The sequence below is a fragment of the Periplaneta americana genome, chromosome 9, assembly GCF_040183065.1.
Source record: "Periplaneta americana isolate PAMFEO1 chromosome 9, P.americana_PAMFEO1_priV1, whole genome shotgun sequence".
NCBI classification, from domain to species: Eukaryota; Metazoa; Arthropoda; class Insecta; order Blattodea; family Blattidae; genus Periplaneta; species Periplaneta americana.
In genome coordinates this window covers 47,418,573-47,437,057 of record NC_091125.1, presented here as the reverse complement: position 1 = coordinate 47,437,057, position 18,485 = coordinate 47,418,573, and positions in this window count along the sequence as shown.

The window sequence follows — 18,485 nt, the reverse complement described above, 5'->3', positions numbered from 1 at the left end:
GATATCATAAAGATGGCTCAGGCAGTTATATAATGATCACCATATATTACATACCGCTCCCGATTACCAACGGGTCTCGCCAACTGGGCGTCCTTTGGTTAACATAGTGACTCTCCCTCGTGTGCAATTTAGTCTCGCAAGTATGGCGTCCATCGACTAACATGAAAACAGTCTCGCATGTTAGCATGGTTCCCATTTGACGTCCCAAGCTGGTGTCGGTACACAGTCGCGAAAAGTAATTGTTAATATAGCTCGACATCATCTTCCGGTGCCACTGAATTTCTTACACCATACATTTCTTCTTCCCTTCTTGATATCTAGGTTTAAGCATACCTGCAGGTTTCTCTCATTTCACCATTGGTTTCCCAACTTTTCTTCTTCCCACGGGGTTGTATTCCAATATTATCTTCGGGATTCTCTCTGAAGGCATTCTCTTGACATGCTCTTTTCAATTATTTTTGTAAAGCACTGCTTCTTCTACAATTGGTTGCTCTCACAAGCAAAAATTCTCCTGGGGGCAGATAAAGAAGTTAATATTTTTCTTCCACCGAGCTGATAATGTCAAAACCAGTGCTTGTACAAATGTTGACCACTCTAACGCAATTACGAGGGCCGTAAAAATATTAGTTTCTCTGGGGCCGTTTACAGAAAGAAAACATAATTTCAATTAAAGATTTATTGGAAGAGATGTAGCAATTGTTGAGCTATTTTTCAACATATTCCCCACCGGAGTTGAGGCATTTATCATACCGTGGGATCAACTTTTGTATCTCTGTGTAGTAGAAATCTGCCGCCTAGGATCGGAACCAGTGTGTGACTGCCGTCTGCATCTCTGTGTTGATCCCATGGTATGCCAAATGTCTCAATTTCAGTGGAGAATATGTTGAAAAATAGCTGAACAATTGCTGTATCTGTTCCAATAAATGTTTCCAATAAAATTGCGTATAATTTCTGTAAACGGCCCCAGGCGAACTTATTTTTATGACCTTCGTAATTGCGGTCGAGTAGCCAAACTTTGTATAAGCAATTGACATTATTAACATGGCGGAAGAAGAATATTCATTTTTTTATCTGCTCCCATGAGAATATTTGCTTGTCAGTTCTACTCTTATACAGTACGTTCATGTCTTATCATATCATCGTTCGAACAACCTTTTACTTATCTGAGAAATCTCATATCTGATGTTCCTGTTTGTTTCACATGTTTATTCCTTGGTACTCAACTTCCGGATACGTAGGTCAAAGGCGGATACTAGGTAGGTACTGCTATTATCGTCTAAAATGTTATTTCTGTTTCTTTCTTTGTTTCTACTTTCAGAGTTCCTCTTATTATCCCGCATATTCTCTGATAGGTGTTTGTTATGTTTAATATGTCTTGTCTTCTTCGTAACTTACATCGCAACTCAAATATTTGAAATGTTTTAATTATTATCGTTAAAGATTATGTTTTATTTAACGACGCTCGCAACTGCCGAGGTTATATCAGCGTCGCTGGTGTGCCGGAATTTTTCCCGCAGGAGTTCTTTCACATGCCAGTAAATCTACTGACATGAGTCTGTCGCATTTAAGAACACTTAAATGCCATCGATTTGGCCCGGGATCGAACCCGCATATATGCATATATGAGGCGCTCAGCGCATAAATGGCTCAACTCATAAAATTATATTTCCACTTTACCTCTTTGTAACAGTGCACGAAATGCGATACACAAACAAAAATTGTGCTGAAATCTCATGCAGAAACTGGGATTGATGATTAGGCCGATTTACACTTTGAAGAGAACAATATGAGGAGCTCTTTAAAGCGATAAATTCAATATGTAAATTTTGTGCATTGGGCCATTTGTGCGCTGAGCGAATCGTATCATATCATATCATGTCACGTCACGTCATTTCATTTCATTTCATAGTGTACGAACGCCAGGAGCGTCTCTAAATTAAATTCTCTCCGTTCCCGGATCACCTGTTTTAGGATAAAAATATCAACTGAACATGATTGACCAAGGGCATTTTCTTCCAGTAACATGACATTTGGTATTATTCTCAGTCTTTCGTTTTTCATTGTATTTTGTTGTACATTTTACATGTCGTAATCAATAGAATAATACCTTTATAATCAATAGATTTGTTACGCCGACACTTTCCATTCGTCTGGTATTTCGCATTCTTCCCAGCAGATATTGAACAGATGTAAAAGTCTTTGATGCAAGATGGTGCCTCCATGCTTTTATTATATAACATGAAATGGAAAGAGGAGGTAGGAAAGCTAAAATGCAGAGTGGTGTTGTAATAAGATTTATAATGTTGAGGGAAACTGAAGAACATCGAGTGAAAGTTTCATCATTCAGTCTTATCTGTCACATGTATCACTGCAAATCTATGTTTGAGAAATGATAATTCCATTTCCTAATTCTGCGCTAACGGAAAAAATAATGGATATTAATGATAATGAATCGTCTTAATATGGAGTTGACGAAATAAATGCCTATCTTTACATTTTCTGAACCCTAGGCTTTAGTTTTTGTACCTAATTGGTGGTCGTAATTTATCTCTGTCAATCACTGGGCCTATAAGATATTTCTTTACTCTACACTTTCCTTTAAAATAAATGCAAGACTATCACCGAAGTGTCTAAGACAACACAGGTGAAATGTGAATTAAAAGACACACCTCAACATTTCATTGAAGTGAGATAAATTTTCAGTTCTTTTCCAGAAATTGGACTATACTCTTAGAATTCCTTGCCGCAACGTTGAAATTGAACTACATATTAACTTATTCATTAATGTGTTTACTAAAGACCAGACGTTGTTAAGCACGGTGTACTCTAAAATGTTGAACATTTGAAATAATTATGATTTGATTATACTTTTACTGTTATTACGGGTTGCTGGGGAATTTTCCTGTTCCGATTTCCCTAATTTTCTAATCATGGAGCAGATATGTCCGTATCTTTGACACGTTAGATTTCTCTGCATCTAAAACATAGTCAAATACCAAAAAACCTGTACCACTTCAAATTATATTTCCAAAGAAATATCCTCTTGCTGTAATGATTACCGCAAAATGTTAATTCGTAGACTTTACCGCATGTAAATGTGAAAAATTACTTTTGTGCGAGATCGTGCGTATTCGCTTGGTTTCCGTACAAAACCAATCCGCGGAAAGTCTAAAATTCCACATTCAGTATTCCCAACCTAACACACACAACAATTTCCCTCTTCTTACCGCTTAAGTGACATATTGATTGTACTGCTTTAGGCTTTTAACATATTATTTTTAGAGACGTTCAATATAGTAATAATTATAAATTGGAAACTTACCACTGCAATTTCACCTAAATTGCACTGTTAATTATTTTTTTTAAATATTTGCAAAAATTAAGTAAACTCTACAACTCCACTAAAGTTACTGGATTCGTGATGCAAGTAACATTAAGGAAGCCGTGAAAAAATCAACAAGATTCCAGATGCCGATGTTATTACTGCAATATGTTATATAAACAATATTATTAAAATATTAAAATGAAAAATAAATCATTACATAACCTTACCGTTTGTTTTAAGTTCGCATTTATAGACTGGGGAGGAAAAAAAAAGACAGACGTATATCACGGCCTGCTAGAGTATAGTAAACACAGAAAACATTTTAAAACAACAGTGTTGAAGATAGATATTTTTGTTTTGCAAATTTGCCGCCATTGAAAAGAAACCAAGATGGAGATTTCATTGCAACTAATTAGAAATTCCTCTGTCAGGTATGTAATAAACGATCTTCGCACAAAGTAATGTACGATACACGAGCGGTATGTTTTCTTTCAATTCTCGGAAATTAAAAAAGCTTAACTACGTTTCGCTTTTTCAAACTTTTCCTCGAACATGAAAACTTCAACATACCGCTCTTGTAACGCATATTACCTAAAGGTCATGAACACATTTAGGTAGCGTTTTTGGCCACAATTTCCAGGAGAGTCGGATTCGACTCAGAGAATACCCCTTCAATAGGAACTGAAGACTGGAAGTAGGAAACGCTGAAAGTGCCATAATTACTTACTTTTAGATTCTCCATGGAAACCAATGAATGCGAATAACTTGGGAAAGTTTGGAAGTACGAGAAAGCTTTCTTTGTAGCTCAAAAACATATGCTAGACATAGTAACATGGAGAACGCTGAATGTGCCAAGCTGCTTAGCAGTGTTGGAGAGCATATTGTAACTCGTTTCCCGCTCGTGCTCCCACAATACTAATAAATATATTGTATAATGTTTTCCACGTGTTTCCTCAGTGTGTAGTACATTTAGTGCATTGTTATGGTGAGGAAAGGAAGGATTTGGACTCAGAAACTCCGAGTTAACAATTCACGGAAAGCCATATTCAACATACAAAGGAACAGGTGTTGCTCAGAAGCAATCAATGACAAAGTTGGAATCATCGGTATTGCACTGTGTGTGTAGTAGGTATAGTATAATGAAATAAAATACAGTATTATGATAATTTAATTTTATTATGAAAGGATGTTTTAATAGTAACTCTTTATTACTATTATAATCATTATCATAGTCATTATTGTTATTATCACCTGAAGAACAACAGGGTACATACTTAATGAACTGCTAACTCTGTTGCCAGAAGACGTCATGGTACATATGACCAGCCAGGTGATAGAAGATGACAAGCCAGCATGCATTACACTGTACCTGGTGGCTTAAGAGGGCGTTGTTAAAGTCTATAGCAAGACTTTACAGATATTCTGGGTTTTCATCCCGACAGCTACGGACACTACAAGAAAAACATAAGAAAGGAGAAACAACTTTCGAAGATTGTAGAGATCACAATTGACGTTTCTCATACCCAAAAAAAATTCAGAGATGAGGCTATGACTTTGATTAAAGCACATATCGATAGTTTTACTGGAGAAAAATATTACTGTGGCAGAAGGAAGTCAAGTAAGGAATATTTCAACCCTGATATAAATAAGTCGTAAAATTATTTTAAAGAAAAACATGTGAACTCTTCAGTGACTTATAAATGTTTTTCTATCGTTTTCAAGAAATTCAATGGAAATACTTATTTTGTTAATAAACTGAGGACTTATGCTATAAGCTGAATATGAAGATGAAAGTCACTTCAGTAGAAGAACCTATTTGCTATGGTTGAATTTCTTGATGTGAAATACAGAGAATTTTATACATTTTGTGTCAGTGATACTACCCTGTACGAATTTTTAAGTCTGGTGACGCAGATCACATTCAGCGTTTTCTTGGCAGTGCAGCATAGCACATTCAGCGTTTTCTTGACAGCGCAGCATAGCACATTCAGCGTTTTCTTGGCAGTGCAGCATAGCACATTCAGCGTTTTCTTGACAGTGCAGCATAGCACATCCAGCGTTTTCTTGGCAGTGCAGCATAGCACATTCAGCGCTTTCTTGGCAGTGCAGCATAGCACATTCAGCGTTTTTTTGGCAGTCCAGCATAGCATATTCAGCGTTTTTTGGCAGTGCAGCATGGCACATTCAGCGTTTTCTTGACAGTGCAGCATAGCACATCCAGCGTTTTCTTGACAATGCAGCATAGCACATTCAGCGTTTTCTTGGCAGTGCAACATAGCACATTCAGCGTTTTCTTGGCAGTGCAGCATAGCACATTCAGCGTTTTCTTGGCAGTGCAACATAGCACATTCAGCGTTTTCTTGGCAGTGCAGCATAGCACATTCAGCGTTTTCTTGACAGTGCAGCATAGCACATTCAGCGTTTTCTTGACAGTGCAGCATAGCACAGTCAGCGTTTTTTTTGGCAGTGCAGCATAGCACATTCAGCGTTTTCTTGACAGTGCAGCATAGCACATTCAGCGTTTTCTTGACAGCGCAGCATAGCACATCCAGCGTTTTCTTGGCAGTGCAGCATGGCACATTCAGCGTTTTCTTGACAGTGCAGCATAGCACATTCAGCGTTTTTTGGCAGTGCAGCATGGCACATTCAGCGTTTTCTTGACAGTGCAGCATAGCACATTCAGCGTTTTTTGGCAGTGCAGCATGGCACATTCAGCGTTTTCTTGGCAGTGCAGCATAGCACATTCAGCTTTTTCTTGACAGTGCAGCATAGCACATTCAGCGGTTTTTTTGGCAGTGCAGCATAGCACATTCAGCGTTTTCTTGACAGTGCAGCATAGCACATTCAGCGTTTTCTTGACAGTGCAGCATAGCACATTCAGCGTTTTCTTGAAAGTGCAGCATGGCACAATCAGCGTTTTCTTGACAGTGCAGCATAGCACATTCAGCTTTTTTTGGCAGTGCAGCATAGCACATTCAGTGTTTTCTTGACAGTGCAGCATAGCACATTCAGCGTTTTTAGCAGTGCAGCATAGAACATTCAGTGTTTTATTGACAGTGCAGCATAACACATTCAGCATTTTCTTGGAAGTGCAGCAGAGCACATTCAGCGTTTTCTCGACAGTGCAGCATAGCACATACATCTTTACCAAAATACCCATTTTATAGCCTAGGAAAATGTATCCCAAAAGTAATGTGATTTTGAGACATTGTTCAAGTTTGGTCTTAAAAGTGATGTGAAACTATAAGAATTTCCATTTTAATTACGTAAAAATTATCTGTAATATCAATTGATATGTTTTTTCGTGTTTCTCGGCAATTTAATGTTTGCACTTCAGCGTTTCCCACTTCCAGACTTCAATTGCATCATGTTTGTTTTGTGCTAATGGCTCGCACCATATTGCCCACATAACCAGGGAGTTTCGCTAGTTAAGAGATGATGCCTGAACGGGCACAAGAGCTCAATCTTTGGAGGAGACTATGATAACGAAGATAATGAAGACTTACGAACCCTTTTGTATTATTTGTAATTATTGATAAAATTAATATTCAAAGTCTACGCATTTCATCCAGAAACATCCTGTAAAGTTGTATACCCACATCAAATAAATGTAGTTTGTAACTGATCACATCATCGATAATTTGTTCATCCCTGAATTTCACACGCTAAGACGCATAGCTGAGGAGAGGATGTTGAAATTTGTCACATGAATCAATACCACGTACAAAAAAGGTCTGGCATTGATAAATGTGCTGATTTGTTTATCGAGAATGACAAATCAATACAGGCTCAAGTCTTCGCGACAACTTCAGCAACAGTTTCAAACATGATAGCCTTCCTTATTTCTCTAAATAAATAAATGAAATTAGTAACTCCACACGAAAACAAGTATTTTTGTTTGTAAAAAACGTCACATTTGAGGGCAAAAATATTCATGTAAGGAAGAGTAACGGAGAAATTTCCATTTCTGGTTAATCTGGATTGTTTTATTTCGTGCAAGAATGTTAATGATATTCACTTAAAGATGATGAAGTCAATTAAGCTGATCCTATCCAAAAAATGTACGCAGAGATTATTCTATTGGGTTATTCCTGTGCTGGCCTATGGCTTAGAAATTTGACCACTCACTGACAAATATTTACAATAGGTCTAAACATAAGTAGTGCTTAAAATATATAACTCAAGATCCGCTATCCTGACTTAGTTTCCTGTAGTTTTCCTGTTTCTCAAGGCAAATTCCGAGATAGTATCAATGACAAAGGATTCATTCTACTTCCTATCCAATTATAAAGCCTTTAATCATCTTGCATTATATCCGACATCTTCCGCTACAGACCTGGCATCTGTCCGGTAAGTAGCGCACTAAAATGGCCGAAGGTACTGCCTTCGGTCGAAAGACGAGAGGCAGGTATAGCAATCACACGGAATACGAAATATTGGCAGACTGAGTAAATACTGAGAGTCCAGTTTTAAATATTGAAATATACTTTTGGAAAACATGAGGCCAATGAATCTAAGCCGCGGGGTTAGTCTATTACGTTAATAATATAATTATGTTAAATGTTTTAATATCAGTAATATGGCGCAGTGTCAGTCGAACGGCTAGAGCGTCGGCTTTTCACGCTGGTAGCCAGGTCTGAATACCGGTGGGCCCAAATGGAATTTGTAGTGGATAAATGCGGTGAATCGTGGTAGATTTTTGCGAGATATTTCCGTTTTCCTTACCGATATTTCACTATTGCTCCACTAATCATCACCATGCAGTGCTATGTAGTTCACCACCCGTGGTGCACCGAGGGCAACGCCTACAGCGGCAAAAAGAACTACAGCTTCGGCTCGTCATTCATAGACAGGGAAGTACGGCTGAAAGAAGTGAAATCAAGTACTCACCATTGGATAAAAAAGTAGCATAATGTTAAGTTCAAGCATTAATCTGTCACTGTAATAATTTAATATTTTCTTTACTCAGAAGTTTGTTTAGTCTAATTGCTGTTCTAACTATTTGCTCGGAATGTGATACACTCTGTTCACATTTAATTATGAGTTGTTCAAATTTTCCACCTCCTGCCGATTACAAGCCTAAGCTCGTCCTCTCATTGAGTTGCGAATACACTCCACAATTCCTGATGTAGTGTGTATTGTCTAACAGGATACCACAATTCGCGTACAGAGGGTTGCTGCATCGTTCACAACAATCGAATACATAAATGACTTCAAGTACCCCACAGAAAGAAATCCAGTGTGTTTAAATAATAAAGTAAGCGTTAAGGCCAAGCAATTATTCTACTTCTTCCCGTTCAGTGCCCACGATAACGTGTATTAAGTTAGATTTGGAATGAATGGGGCCGTCTGTTGCTTATCTTACACTGTAGTATTAATATGTTCCATTTTGTTGATGAACGTTTTCAGCATATTTATGCCATCTTCAGATCTTAAAAGTTGTCTTTATACATGCTTAATATTATGCCATTCATCTAGTGTTTGTGTTTTAACATATTATGAAGTGACATTGTACAATCAACAGCTGAATGTGGACACAGTTATCACAAGTTCGCCTTACAAATAGTGTAATTATGATTTCGTTGTTTGTTAGTTATGTATTACATTTAACCATTGTGGCATAATATTAAGCATGTATAAAGACAACTTTTAAGATCTGAAGATGGCATAAATATGCCGAAAACGTTCATCAACAAAATGTAACATATTAATACTACAATCTCGTAAGATAAGCAATAGACTGCCTCATTCATTCCAAACCTATTGTATTTCTGCTTATCGGTTAAAACTACCAACAAAATGAAAATAATGAAAAAAGTGTATTAAGTTGCCTGAGGGCACAAAGCCTATAATGATCGAGAACTCAGTCATGAAATAAGTACAGCTCTTGGCAGAGTAACTAGTGGTATGTCGTCCAAGAAGACGCAAGAAATGTCTGTAATTCCACTCTGAGAGCCTGTTCGGAAGTACGTGAGGTCCCAACAATGCCGGCCTAGATGTTATGGAGAACCTCTGTTGGTGAGAAGATTAATTTGTGTCTGTGGACACGTGCTGATTATGGAAATTCTGGATTCAATCATTTGTGGAATGTACTAAGATCATACTTGACAATCTGAAAACTCATAATCTACGCATTTCCGGAACCATGTTATAACCTGTTGTTCTCCTCTACATATAAGGAATCCATTCCCGAAGTTTTGCCTAGAATTTCTGTTACACTCTGTATATTTGTTCTATAACTTCGCCCTCATGTCCATAAAATATTATAGTCCGTAAATACGGGTCGAGTCGTTAGGATACCACCCGCCACACATACGATTTGTGTTGCGCACACTAGCAGCTTATGAAACTGCTTAGAAAGGCAGAAAGTTTTGAGTTGACCGAGTAACGCTTCCCGAAACTCAGCTGTATCATCAGCGTCTTGTGCTGAAGAACGATTTTTCGTAATATTCGAAGCGTAAAATGTAATTAACTAATTATTAAAGCATCGGAAGGAAGTTTGCTAAATTGCTAAGACAAGGTAACACGTGATATAAACTCAGAGAAAACTTGGTTAGGAAATGAACTTCAGGGGTTTATCAGTCTTTTGAAACATATATGGCCGGTTTCTCCAAGTATTGTTAGAACATTTAACGAATGTTACACTCTAAACAGTTTGTTAAATATAGTTTTTTCATGTCTTTAACACTAGTTAAGCTTAACAGATTGTTAAGTATTTGTTAACTATAAATGTAGGATTTTAGACAGTTAACTCATTTGACAGATAGTTAAATATGGCAGATAACACCACAACTGTTCAAACAGAAGTTGTGAAAATAATATTTTATGTCTCTCTCTTTAAGGAATGTTTCGTGAATGACTTATAACTAGGGGGCGGATATTGATGAAAAGTCATCTTCTTATTTTTCACTTTAGGACGATGCCTATTAATACAGAAATCCTTTCTATGTTAATATCAACGTAAAAAAGTAATTTCTTATATTGCATTTTTTGACGTTTTTGAACTAATAGGTCATTTTTATAATTTTTTTAGCATTTTTGGTGATTTTTAATACTTTGAAGAAATTTTAGATCATTTGGAATACATTTCACTGTTTTCTTTACCGATAGGTCTGTTAAATCATTATATAACCAAATAAGTCAGTAGTAATTACCTACTGAATAAGTGAATAACAATGAAGTTTGGGTTTTATAGTTTGGAACAGACTCTAAAGTGCATCCCTTATTCCTCTGAAGGCTTCACTTCACACAACGGAAGTAATATAAAATGGTTGACAGCAGCTTAGTTTAAATGAGGACTGTGACCGCTACTGTTCTTCTGACGGTACGAGGGTATCTTTACAATTCATGTTTGGAAGGAAGGAAACTTTCCACATATCCTGGACATGACGTTGTGTCCTCAATATGGTTCGGAAGGGATGTCTACTGTAGTAAACAGTATTTTAACACAAAGATTGCAAGAATGCACGCTGCGCCCACAATTTGTTTTGTCATTCACACTCCCTCACCTGCAAGATCTGGTAACAAAAGCGAAGCCCGGAAGGAGGAGAATTAAGGCACTGACATGGACCACCCCTGATTGAAACACATTTAAACCCTCATTAAAATATATAGTTTTCCCTTAAAACCTTCATTTTGTTGCATGTTCTTTTCCTTCATCTGAGACAAATTCCAGGAAGTCGCCTCCTCTCTCCGAGATTTGCAGGGCAGTCATTGAAACAAGGCGACTACTTTTTAAGAAGTTGTGATGCGAGTACGGTGAATAATATTTAAATGTCATTTTATTTTAATTTTATGTCATTTTTCCATTAGTTTAAGGGCATTTTAATTATCATTTTAAGTAGATTTTTAGGTCATCAACATCTGCCCCCTACTTATAACATAACATTTAAAAGACACTTTGGAAAGCTAATATAGAGAAGATAATCTTCAAAAGTAAACTGATTATCATATTGGCTGCTTATTTTGATACTGAGCTATTATACAGAGTGAATAAAAAGTCTGGAACCATATAAATATCTTCCATATGCTTGATTTTCGATTACTATTACCAGTATTACCAGTATTTGTAAGACCAAATGCTCTACCAGTGACACATTCGATTCTGCCCTCAGCTATCTCAAAAGCTGCCATTTTGGATGCAACTTTGAAATTTTAAATGAAAAGGAGGTCATGCAGGAACGCAAAATCATGTGAAATTTTCTGAATAATAAAAACAACGGTGCAATCCGTTTTGAGCTATTTCTAATCGTTTTCAAGTTATTTAAAGATAACTGTCATAATGACACAAACATTATTTACTGCATCTACAGATACATTTTGTAACATGGTACAGTACTGAGGAAGCTTTGGAAAAGGTATTTTTATGCGATTCTGGTAATTAACTTTTCCTGTTTTACTGTTTAGTTAACCTGTGATAGTTTCAATGCATTGTTGTGATTATTTGAAGCTTTCCTACAATAAATTTCTTGATTTTCGTGATGGCATTATCGAAAGAGAAAAGAATTGATATCATTCTTCATTCTGGTGAGTTAACCCACAGAAATGTTGCAGCAGACTGGACGAACAGTTCCCTGGACATTGGATTGATCGGCGTGGACCAGTAAAATGACCTGCCAGGTCTCCAGATTTAAACTCCTTGATTTTTTCTTTTGGGGTTACATAAAGAGCCTGGTATATGAAAAGAAAATTGAGAGTCTGGAGAGAACATTTTGTAGCATTTCCGGGGTGTCTTTAGCACAGGCTTCAATAATACGGTTCTTTAAATGTTCCACATCCTCAAATACCCATAATATCAAGCAAACCTTATTAACGATCGGAGTACCCTGTAATGTTTCATTATATATACAAGCCTGAATTTACCTAATTGAAGTAAATAAATTAAAGATACGTAGGCCTATGGTGTTTCTGTCAGTTCGCATTAACTTCCTAACTAAACTAAATTAATTTGCTTACATAAATATTTATTTCACCTTTGTTGCACTGTTTCATAATATATTGCATAATTTTCATTATAATTGCATTTACTACATGATTCTCTCAAGGCCTCTGTATCGCATCGTGACGATTATGCCACCAGATGTTAGCTTATTTCCCTGTGCCTCTACGATCACGTAGAGGCACAGGGAAATAAGATTATAATGCTGTTCTCATTTTATACGTTGTGGAACATGAAGTCGCCACAGAACGGTAGGATTCAATATGACCAACATTAATTAAATAAAGTAACTTACTGTTGTATTGAACTAATGACAGCATTTGACATAAAATCACAGTAAATTTCATTTACTGTCTTCCATGAACAGAATCCTTTGTACTCTTTCTCATACCCCATTTTTTTTATTTGTTTGGGATTCATTTTCCCGTTGCATTTTTCTAACACTTCTTTCGAAATCTCACATCCTTCTCTTAAACCTACCGCCATAATTATTCGAAACAATTCCCTCCTGCTCTATGACTGGAACTAGGGCCCTGTAATGAGCGTATTGTCTGCCTACATTTGGTGCATCTCCAACATACAATAATTAACAAATTATATGTATTTTTATATTGTACTAGCCGTACCCGTGCGCTCCGCTGCACCGTTAGAAATAAATATAAAGTAATTACATAATTAAAATAGGACATTTGATCCAGGGAACATTCGTGTTTGATAAAAGGATAAATCGTTTATTATGGTACTTAATTTAAATTATATTAGAACATTAAAATGCGATCATTTTGATCCAGAGACCACTCATTTGGTCATATTATTTTAGGAAATACAGGAAACGAATGCCGATCAAGTTTTCTGTGCATAAGAAGCTATTTTAATCTTACCTGTCCTCGAGTCACTCAGAAGTTACTGTAATAACATTATAGCATTATGTCCATCTAGAGAAACTACATTTTTTCCAATGGTGAATTAATAATTAATTATACAAGTCGGTTAATTTAGCTTCCGATATTACTTCATACAAACACAGAAACGTTCTCTGTAGGCTACCGTATGTTTCATCACTATTATGTTTCATAGCTTTCGATTGTTGTTGTCCAAGGCCCCTTATAGACGAAGTCATTTGTTTTTTATTTCATTACACCGCCTTAGATGGCGTTGTTATTGTAATTTTGAAACTCATTTATCTCATTAAATATCAGTCCTATCAAAATTTTGTATAGAATAAAACTTATCGGAAATTATTTTTAAAGAAACCTTTGTTATGTAACATTTTTCATGAAAATTAATAATAAGGGAGATATTTCGATTTATTTAATTCAAGCCCCCTTATAACCCCCCTTTTAAATAAAATATTTTGAATGCCATATAGCCTAAATTCTAAGTTACAACGAACTTAATTTATATTCCAATTTTCATATAAATCGGTTCAGCCATTATCGCGTGAAAAGGTAACAAACATCCAGACAGACAGACAGACGGACATACAAACAAAAATTTCAAAAAAGCGATTTTCGGTTTCAGGGTGGTTAATTATATATGTTAGGACCAATTATTTTTGGAAAATCGAAAATTACCAGAAAAATTTCGGCTACAGATTTATTATTAGTATAGATGAAACAAAATATTGTACGTAACTCCTTAAGAAAGCGTTTTAACGGTACTCGTCACGATATTCCGGACTCAACTGATAGGTCGTCCGTAAACATCTCACTCGTACCGTAAAGACTCGCGGAGTTATATAAATAACTATTAGACCTACATATTTCGTACCCTATTAGATTGAATACTGAACATGCGGAAGAAATTGTAGACGAGTGGATTCGTGAAGACAAGGTACGATCGAGTCAGCAGAATGAACTATGGACGAGATTAAAGTCCATATCGGAGACCAGATAGCTGATGCACAAATGAGACGACCGAGCAGGACCCAGTCAGGAATCTGCTGATCCAAGTGGAGTAGTCGATCGAGCAGGACAACGCAGCAACGTAAGTTCAAAGACAAAGAGAACAACATGAGTCAGCAGGAAGCAGAAGCCAAGAAGCAAAAACAAGTGAACTTTACGAGAGATGAAGGAAAGGTGCGGTTAGCTTTCAGAGAAGACTTCAGGATTCGGCAAGGATGAGGGGAGAAAAGATTATACTTTCGTCACCACATGACAGTCTTTTATCACTGACGGGTAGAAGTAAGGGCCAAAAAGTTACAACCGAAGAAGTTGGTGCATGAACGGCATAAGTAGGCTACTAAAAACGTCAGAAAGGAAAGTGGCACATAAAAGTAACATATTTTAATATAGTTAGCTTGGTGATGTAATGTTGGTAAATCGTGTTTAGTATGATAAAAGCACAGTCTAGTATATACAGTCACGAAGCTCAGTACGTAGTAAATATGCATCCATAGACAATTGCTAACCACTAGGATCGCTAATATCGCCTCATTACAGATAATGCAAAATAGTACCGGCACAGTGTATTGTTCCTAGCACCCTCACAACTCAAGCTTCGTGACTGTATATACTAGACTGTGATAAAAGTGTGTTTAAGAGAACTTGGATATAGAGGTCAGTTAGGAAGTTAAAGAATTCAAAGAGATGATGAGAAATTTAAAACTGTGTCTAGTTCATTAATATACGTAGATATCAGTACAAGTTTATGGTAAAGAAGTAAATCTTAGAAAACGATGTATAGATAAGTTCTGGAAGATGATATTAGTGAGTGTAGTTACAATTTTAGATAGTTTATTTTGAATGTTGATTGAGGTTAAGGAATGGATGATCAAACTAAAATGAACTTGAAACTCATGTTAAGATTTAGTAAGATTATTAAAATGATGTGTATTAGGAAAAAGAGGATCCCAATGAGTAAACCGTGTGGAGTGTTAAGTTTTAAATGGGAATAGTGTTTTTTTTTATGGGGAAGGAGTTATCAAAATGTTAGTATATTGATTTTAAATAGGATAGACAGTTAAATTTTAAGAGCGATATTTTGAAAGAACAATAGTAATCAACAGACTGCACGAAAAATAGTACTGGGTGTTCATTTCAAAGTGTGTTATGACGTCACTGTTGTTGGGTCACCGATTTGAAGCGAGTTTCAGCTTATATGTCAAAGAAGTTGCCTATTATTTAAGGCGTTCTTCAATCTGAACTTGAGAACGTGTATGGTATAACTTGAACGTCGTAGCAACAGACGGCGGTCTGTACGGTCTGTGTGCTACCATAACTTCTTTCGAACTGTGTTTTGCGCCGGCAAGTAGTACGCAGGGTATTTGTTATCATCGGTTGCTTACGGTAACATTTCACAACACAAATCAAATGCTCCGTGTCCATGTTGACCGTCGAAGTTAATGTCAACAAATACGTAAGTAATCGTCTTAACCCTCTCCCCATATCCCGACAGTACGTATTTCCAAACAGTTCACATCCCTGCCACTACCGGCGTTACCGTACGTATCGGTACGTACTCTTCAGAATGAACGCCGTACTTGCTAGGCAACTTCTCTGCCTCATAGGTTATACACCTCTGCGGAAGTGTAGGAAGATTGAATTCTCTAGGCTCATCGGCTAGCCACATGACGGCATACAGCGAGCCATGACACACTTTGAACTGAACACCCAGTAGAGTGTTGCAATGACTTGAAATGTATAAAATGTAAAAAGCTAAAGGAGGACGAGTAAGGATGTAGAAATACCTTACTTACTTACTTACTTCCTTACTTACTTACTTATTTACTTACGGCTTTTAAGGAACCCGGAGGTTCATTGCTGCCCTCACATAAGCCCGCCTTCGGTCCCTATTCTAAGCAAGATTAATCCAGTCTCTATCATCATAGCCCATCTCCCTCAAATCCATTTTAATATTATCCTCCCATCTACGTTTCGGCCTCCCCGAAGGTCTTTTTCCCTCCGGTTTCCCAACTAACACTCTATATGCATTTCTGGATTCGCCCGTACTTGCTACATGCCTTGCCCATCTCAAACGTCTGGATTAATGTTCCTAATTTTGCCAGGTGAAGAATACAATGCGACAAGTTCTGTGTTGTGTACCTTTCTCCATTCCCCTGTAACTTCATTCTTCTTAACCCCAAATATTTTCCTAAGCACCTTATTCTCAAACACCCTTTACGTCTATTCCGCTCTCAAAGTGAGAGTCCAAGTTTCACAACCATACGTTATTGGCAAATTCATGTGCTGGTATATTTGTTTTAACGAAAGAGGATGGGAGGGTAGAAAAGCATTTCGATTGGTGAAAGATACGTGGAGCATTCTGATCATTGTAGAAGGTAAAACTAAAGTAGCTCGAATGATCGATGGAGATGAGAATTTTGTGGAAATGCTGACAGTTGAACGCACAGAGGGAAGTGCGACTTCTGCCGCCAAAAACCGGAATTATTCCCACGATTAACATTGAGGGAAATGCAGTTTGTTCAATATAAAACAAAGAAACCCACCATAGACAGCTGCAGCACATTTCGGAAATAATGTCCCTCTATTTCTATGCATTATTTGTCCACAACAATTGAATGTTGCTTGGTTACTAATTATGATGTACGTATACATATTTATGACGTAGGAATGTACATTACTACTACAAACAAAATATACACAATACAAAATTATGTTATGTACTCGTCAATGTGCGGTTCTCTTTTAAATTTTATTAAACGCATTGTAGGTATAAACATCTGAATGCTGTCCTGCTTTGTTTTTATTACTATTATTGGAAATGGAATTTAAAGACTTTGAAAATTAAGAGTCCATTAAGTAAACTATTACAGTAAATCTACTTTCAGGGCAGATTTGATCAGCGTAAATTAGTCAAATGCGACATCGTATGAAACGATAGAAGTTCTGAAATTATTTTAAATCTCCGCCCTACGCAAGAACTCTCTTGTGGAGAATTCCTAAACTGTTAACACCTTGACAGGACTGTCGTTGCTACTTGAGCGCTATCTTGAGTCGTATAATTAAACTATTTGGATTACTACACTTCGGTGTGAAATCGACTTGCATAACTATCAGTGTTACCACCCTTCATTCTTTTCTACTAAGCATCGTACTTCCCAAAATTTTACTGACTTTACAATCTGGTACCTTGATTTACGCCATGGTTCTTTTAATTATTTTATTAATTGTAGAAACATAAATATAAAAAGTAACATGTTGCTGAAACTAATCAGAAAGAGGAAAAGGAATTGGCTGGGTCACTGGTTGAGAAGAAACTGCCTACTGAAGGATGCACTGGAAGGAATGGTGAACGGGAGAAGAGTTCGGAGCAGAAGAAGATATCAGATGATAGATGACATTAAGATACATGGATCATATGAGGAGACAAAGAGGAAGGCAGAAAATAGGAAAGACTGGGGAATGATGGGTTTGCAGTGAAAGACCTGTCCTTGGGCAAAACACTATGAATGAATGAATTGCTTTTCTTATAGTTTCGCACGTGTGTGTGTGTATGTGTGTGTGTGTGTGTGTGTGTGTGTGTGTGTGTGTGTGTGTGTGTGTGTGTGTGTGTGTGTGTGTGAGCCGGGGGGTGAAAGCTAATTTTAAATTATAATATTTTTGGTAGTAACAAAAACTATACTCTTTAGCTAGGCGCTCAGTTACTGGAATGGATTCGTTCGGATTTTTATTCTTTGCACTACAGTATTTTAACTTAAATGGAGCATCGTCCACTTGGTCATATTCGCCTCTGCCAGTAAGACCGGAATTCTGTCCAAAGTATTCTAAACAGATTTCCGTACAAGTAATGATAAAAATAGAGAATATCATGACCAGGCTTAGGATCCGAGACAACTTAAGAATGAAGTGAAGTTACAGTGCAACAGAGTATAGATGGAGTGAGGTGGTGCGTTCAGTTTTATTTACCTATACGTTAGAGTACAATCCGCTTCGTGATCAGAGGTATAGTATTCTTCCGCCTCTCCCTGCAAAATGAACTCAGGCCATCGCAGTGCATTTTCAGTTCATAGTGAACAGTTTTTTTTTCGAACTAGTAGTTGCAAGTATGTACATGGTTGTTTATTTTAACGCTAACGCCTTCAACGTCGCCGAAGGACATGAAAACTTGTGAAGTATATATCTTTCTTCATTTTCCACCGTCACTAGATCGTACTATTAACAGTAGAAAATAACGCAGTACATTGACGTCGTTGTTTACATTCACAGTATGTCTGTCTACTATGTTCAAGGAACTCTATAGTCAAGTTGTGCGTACATTGGT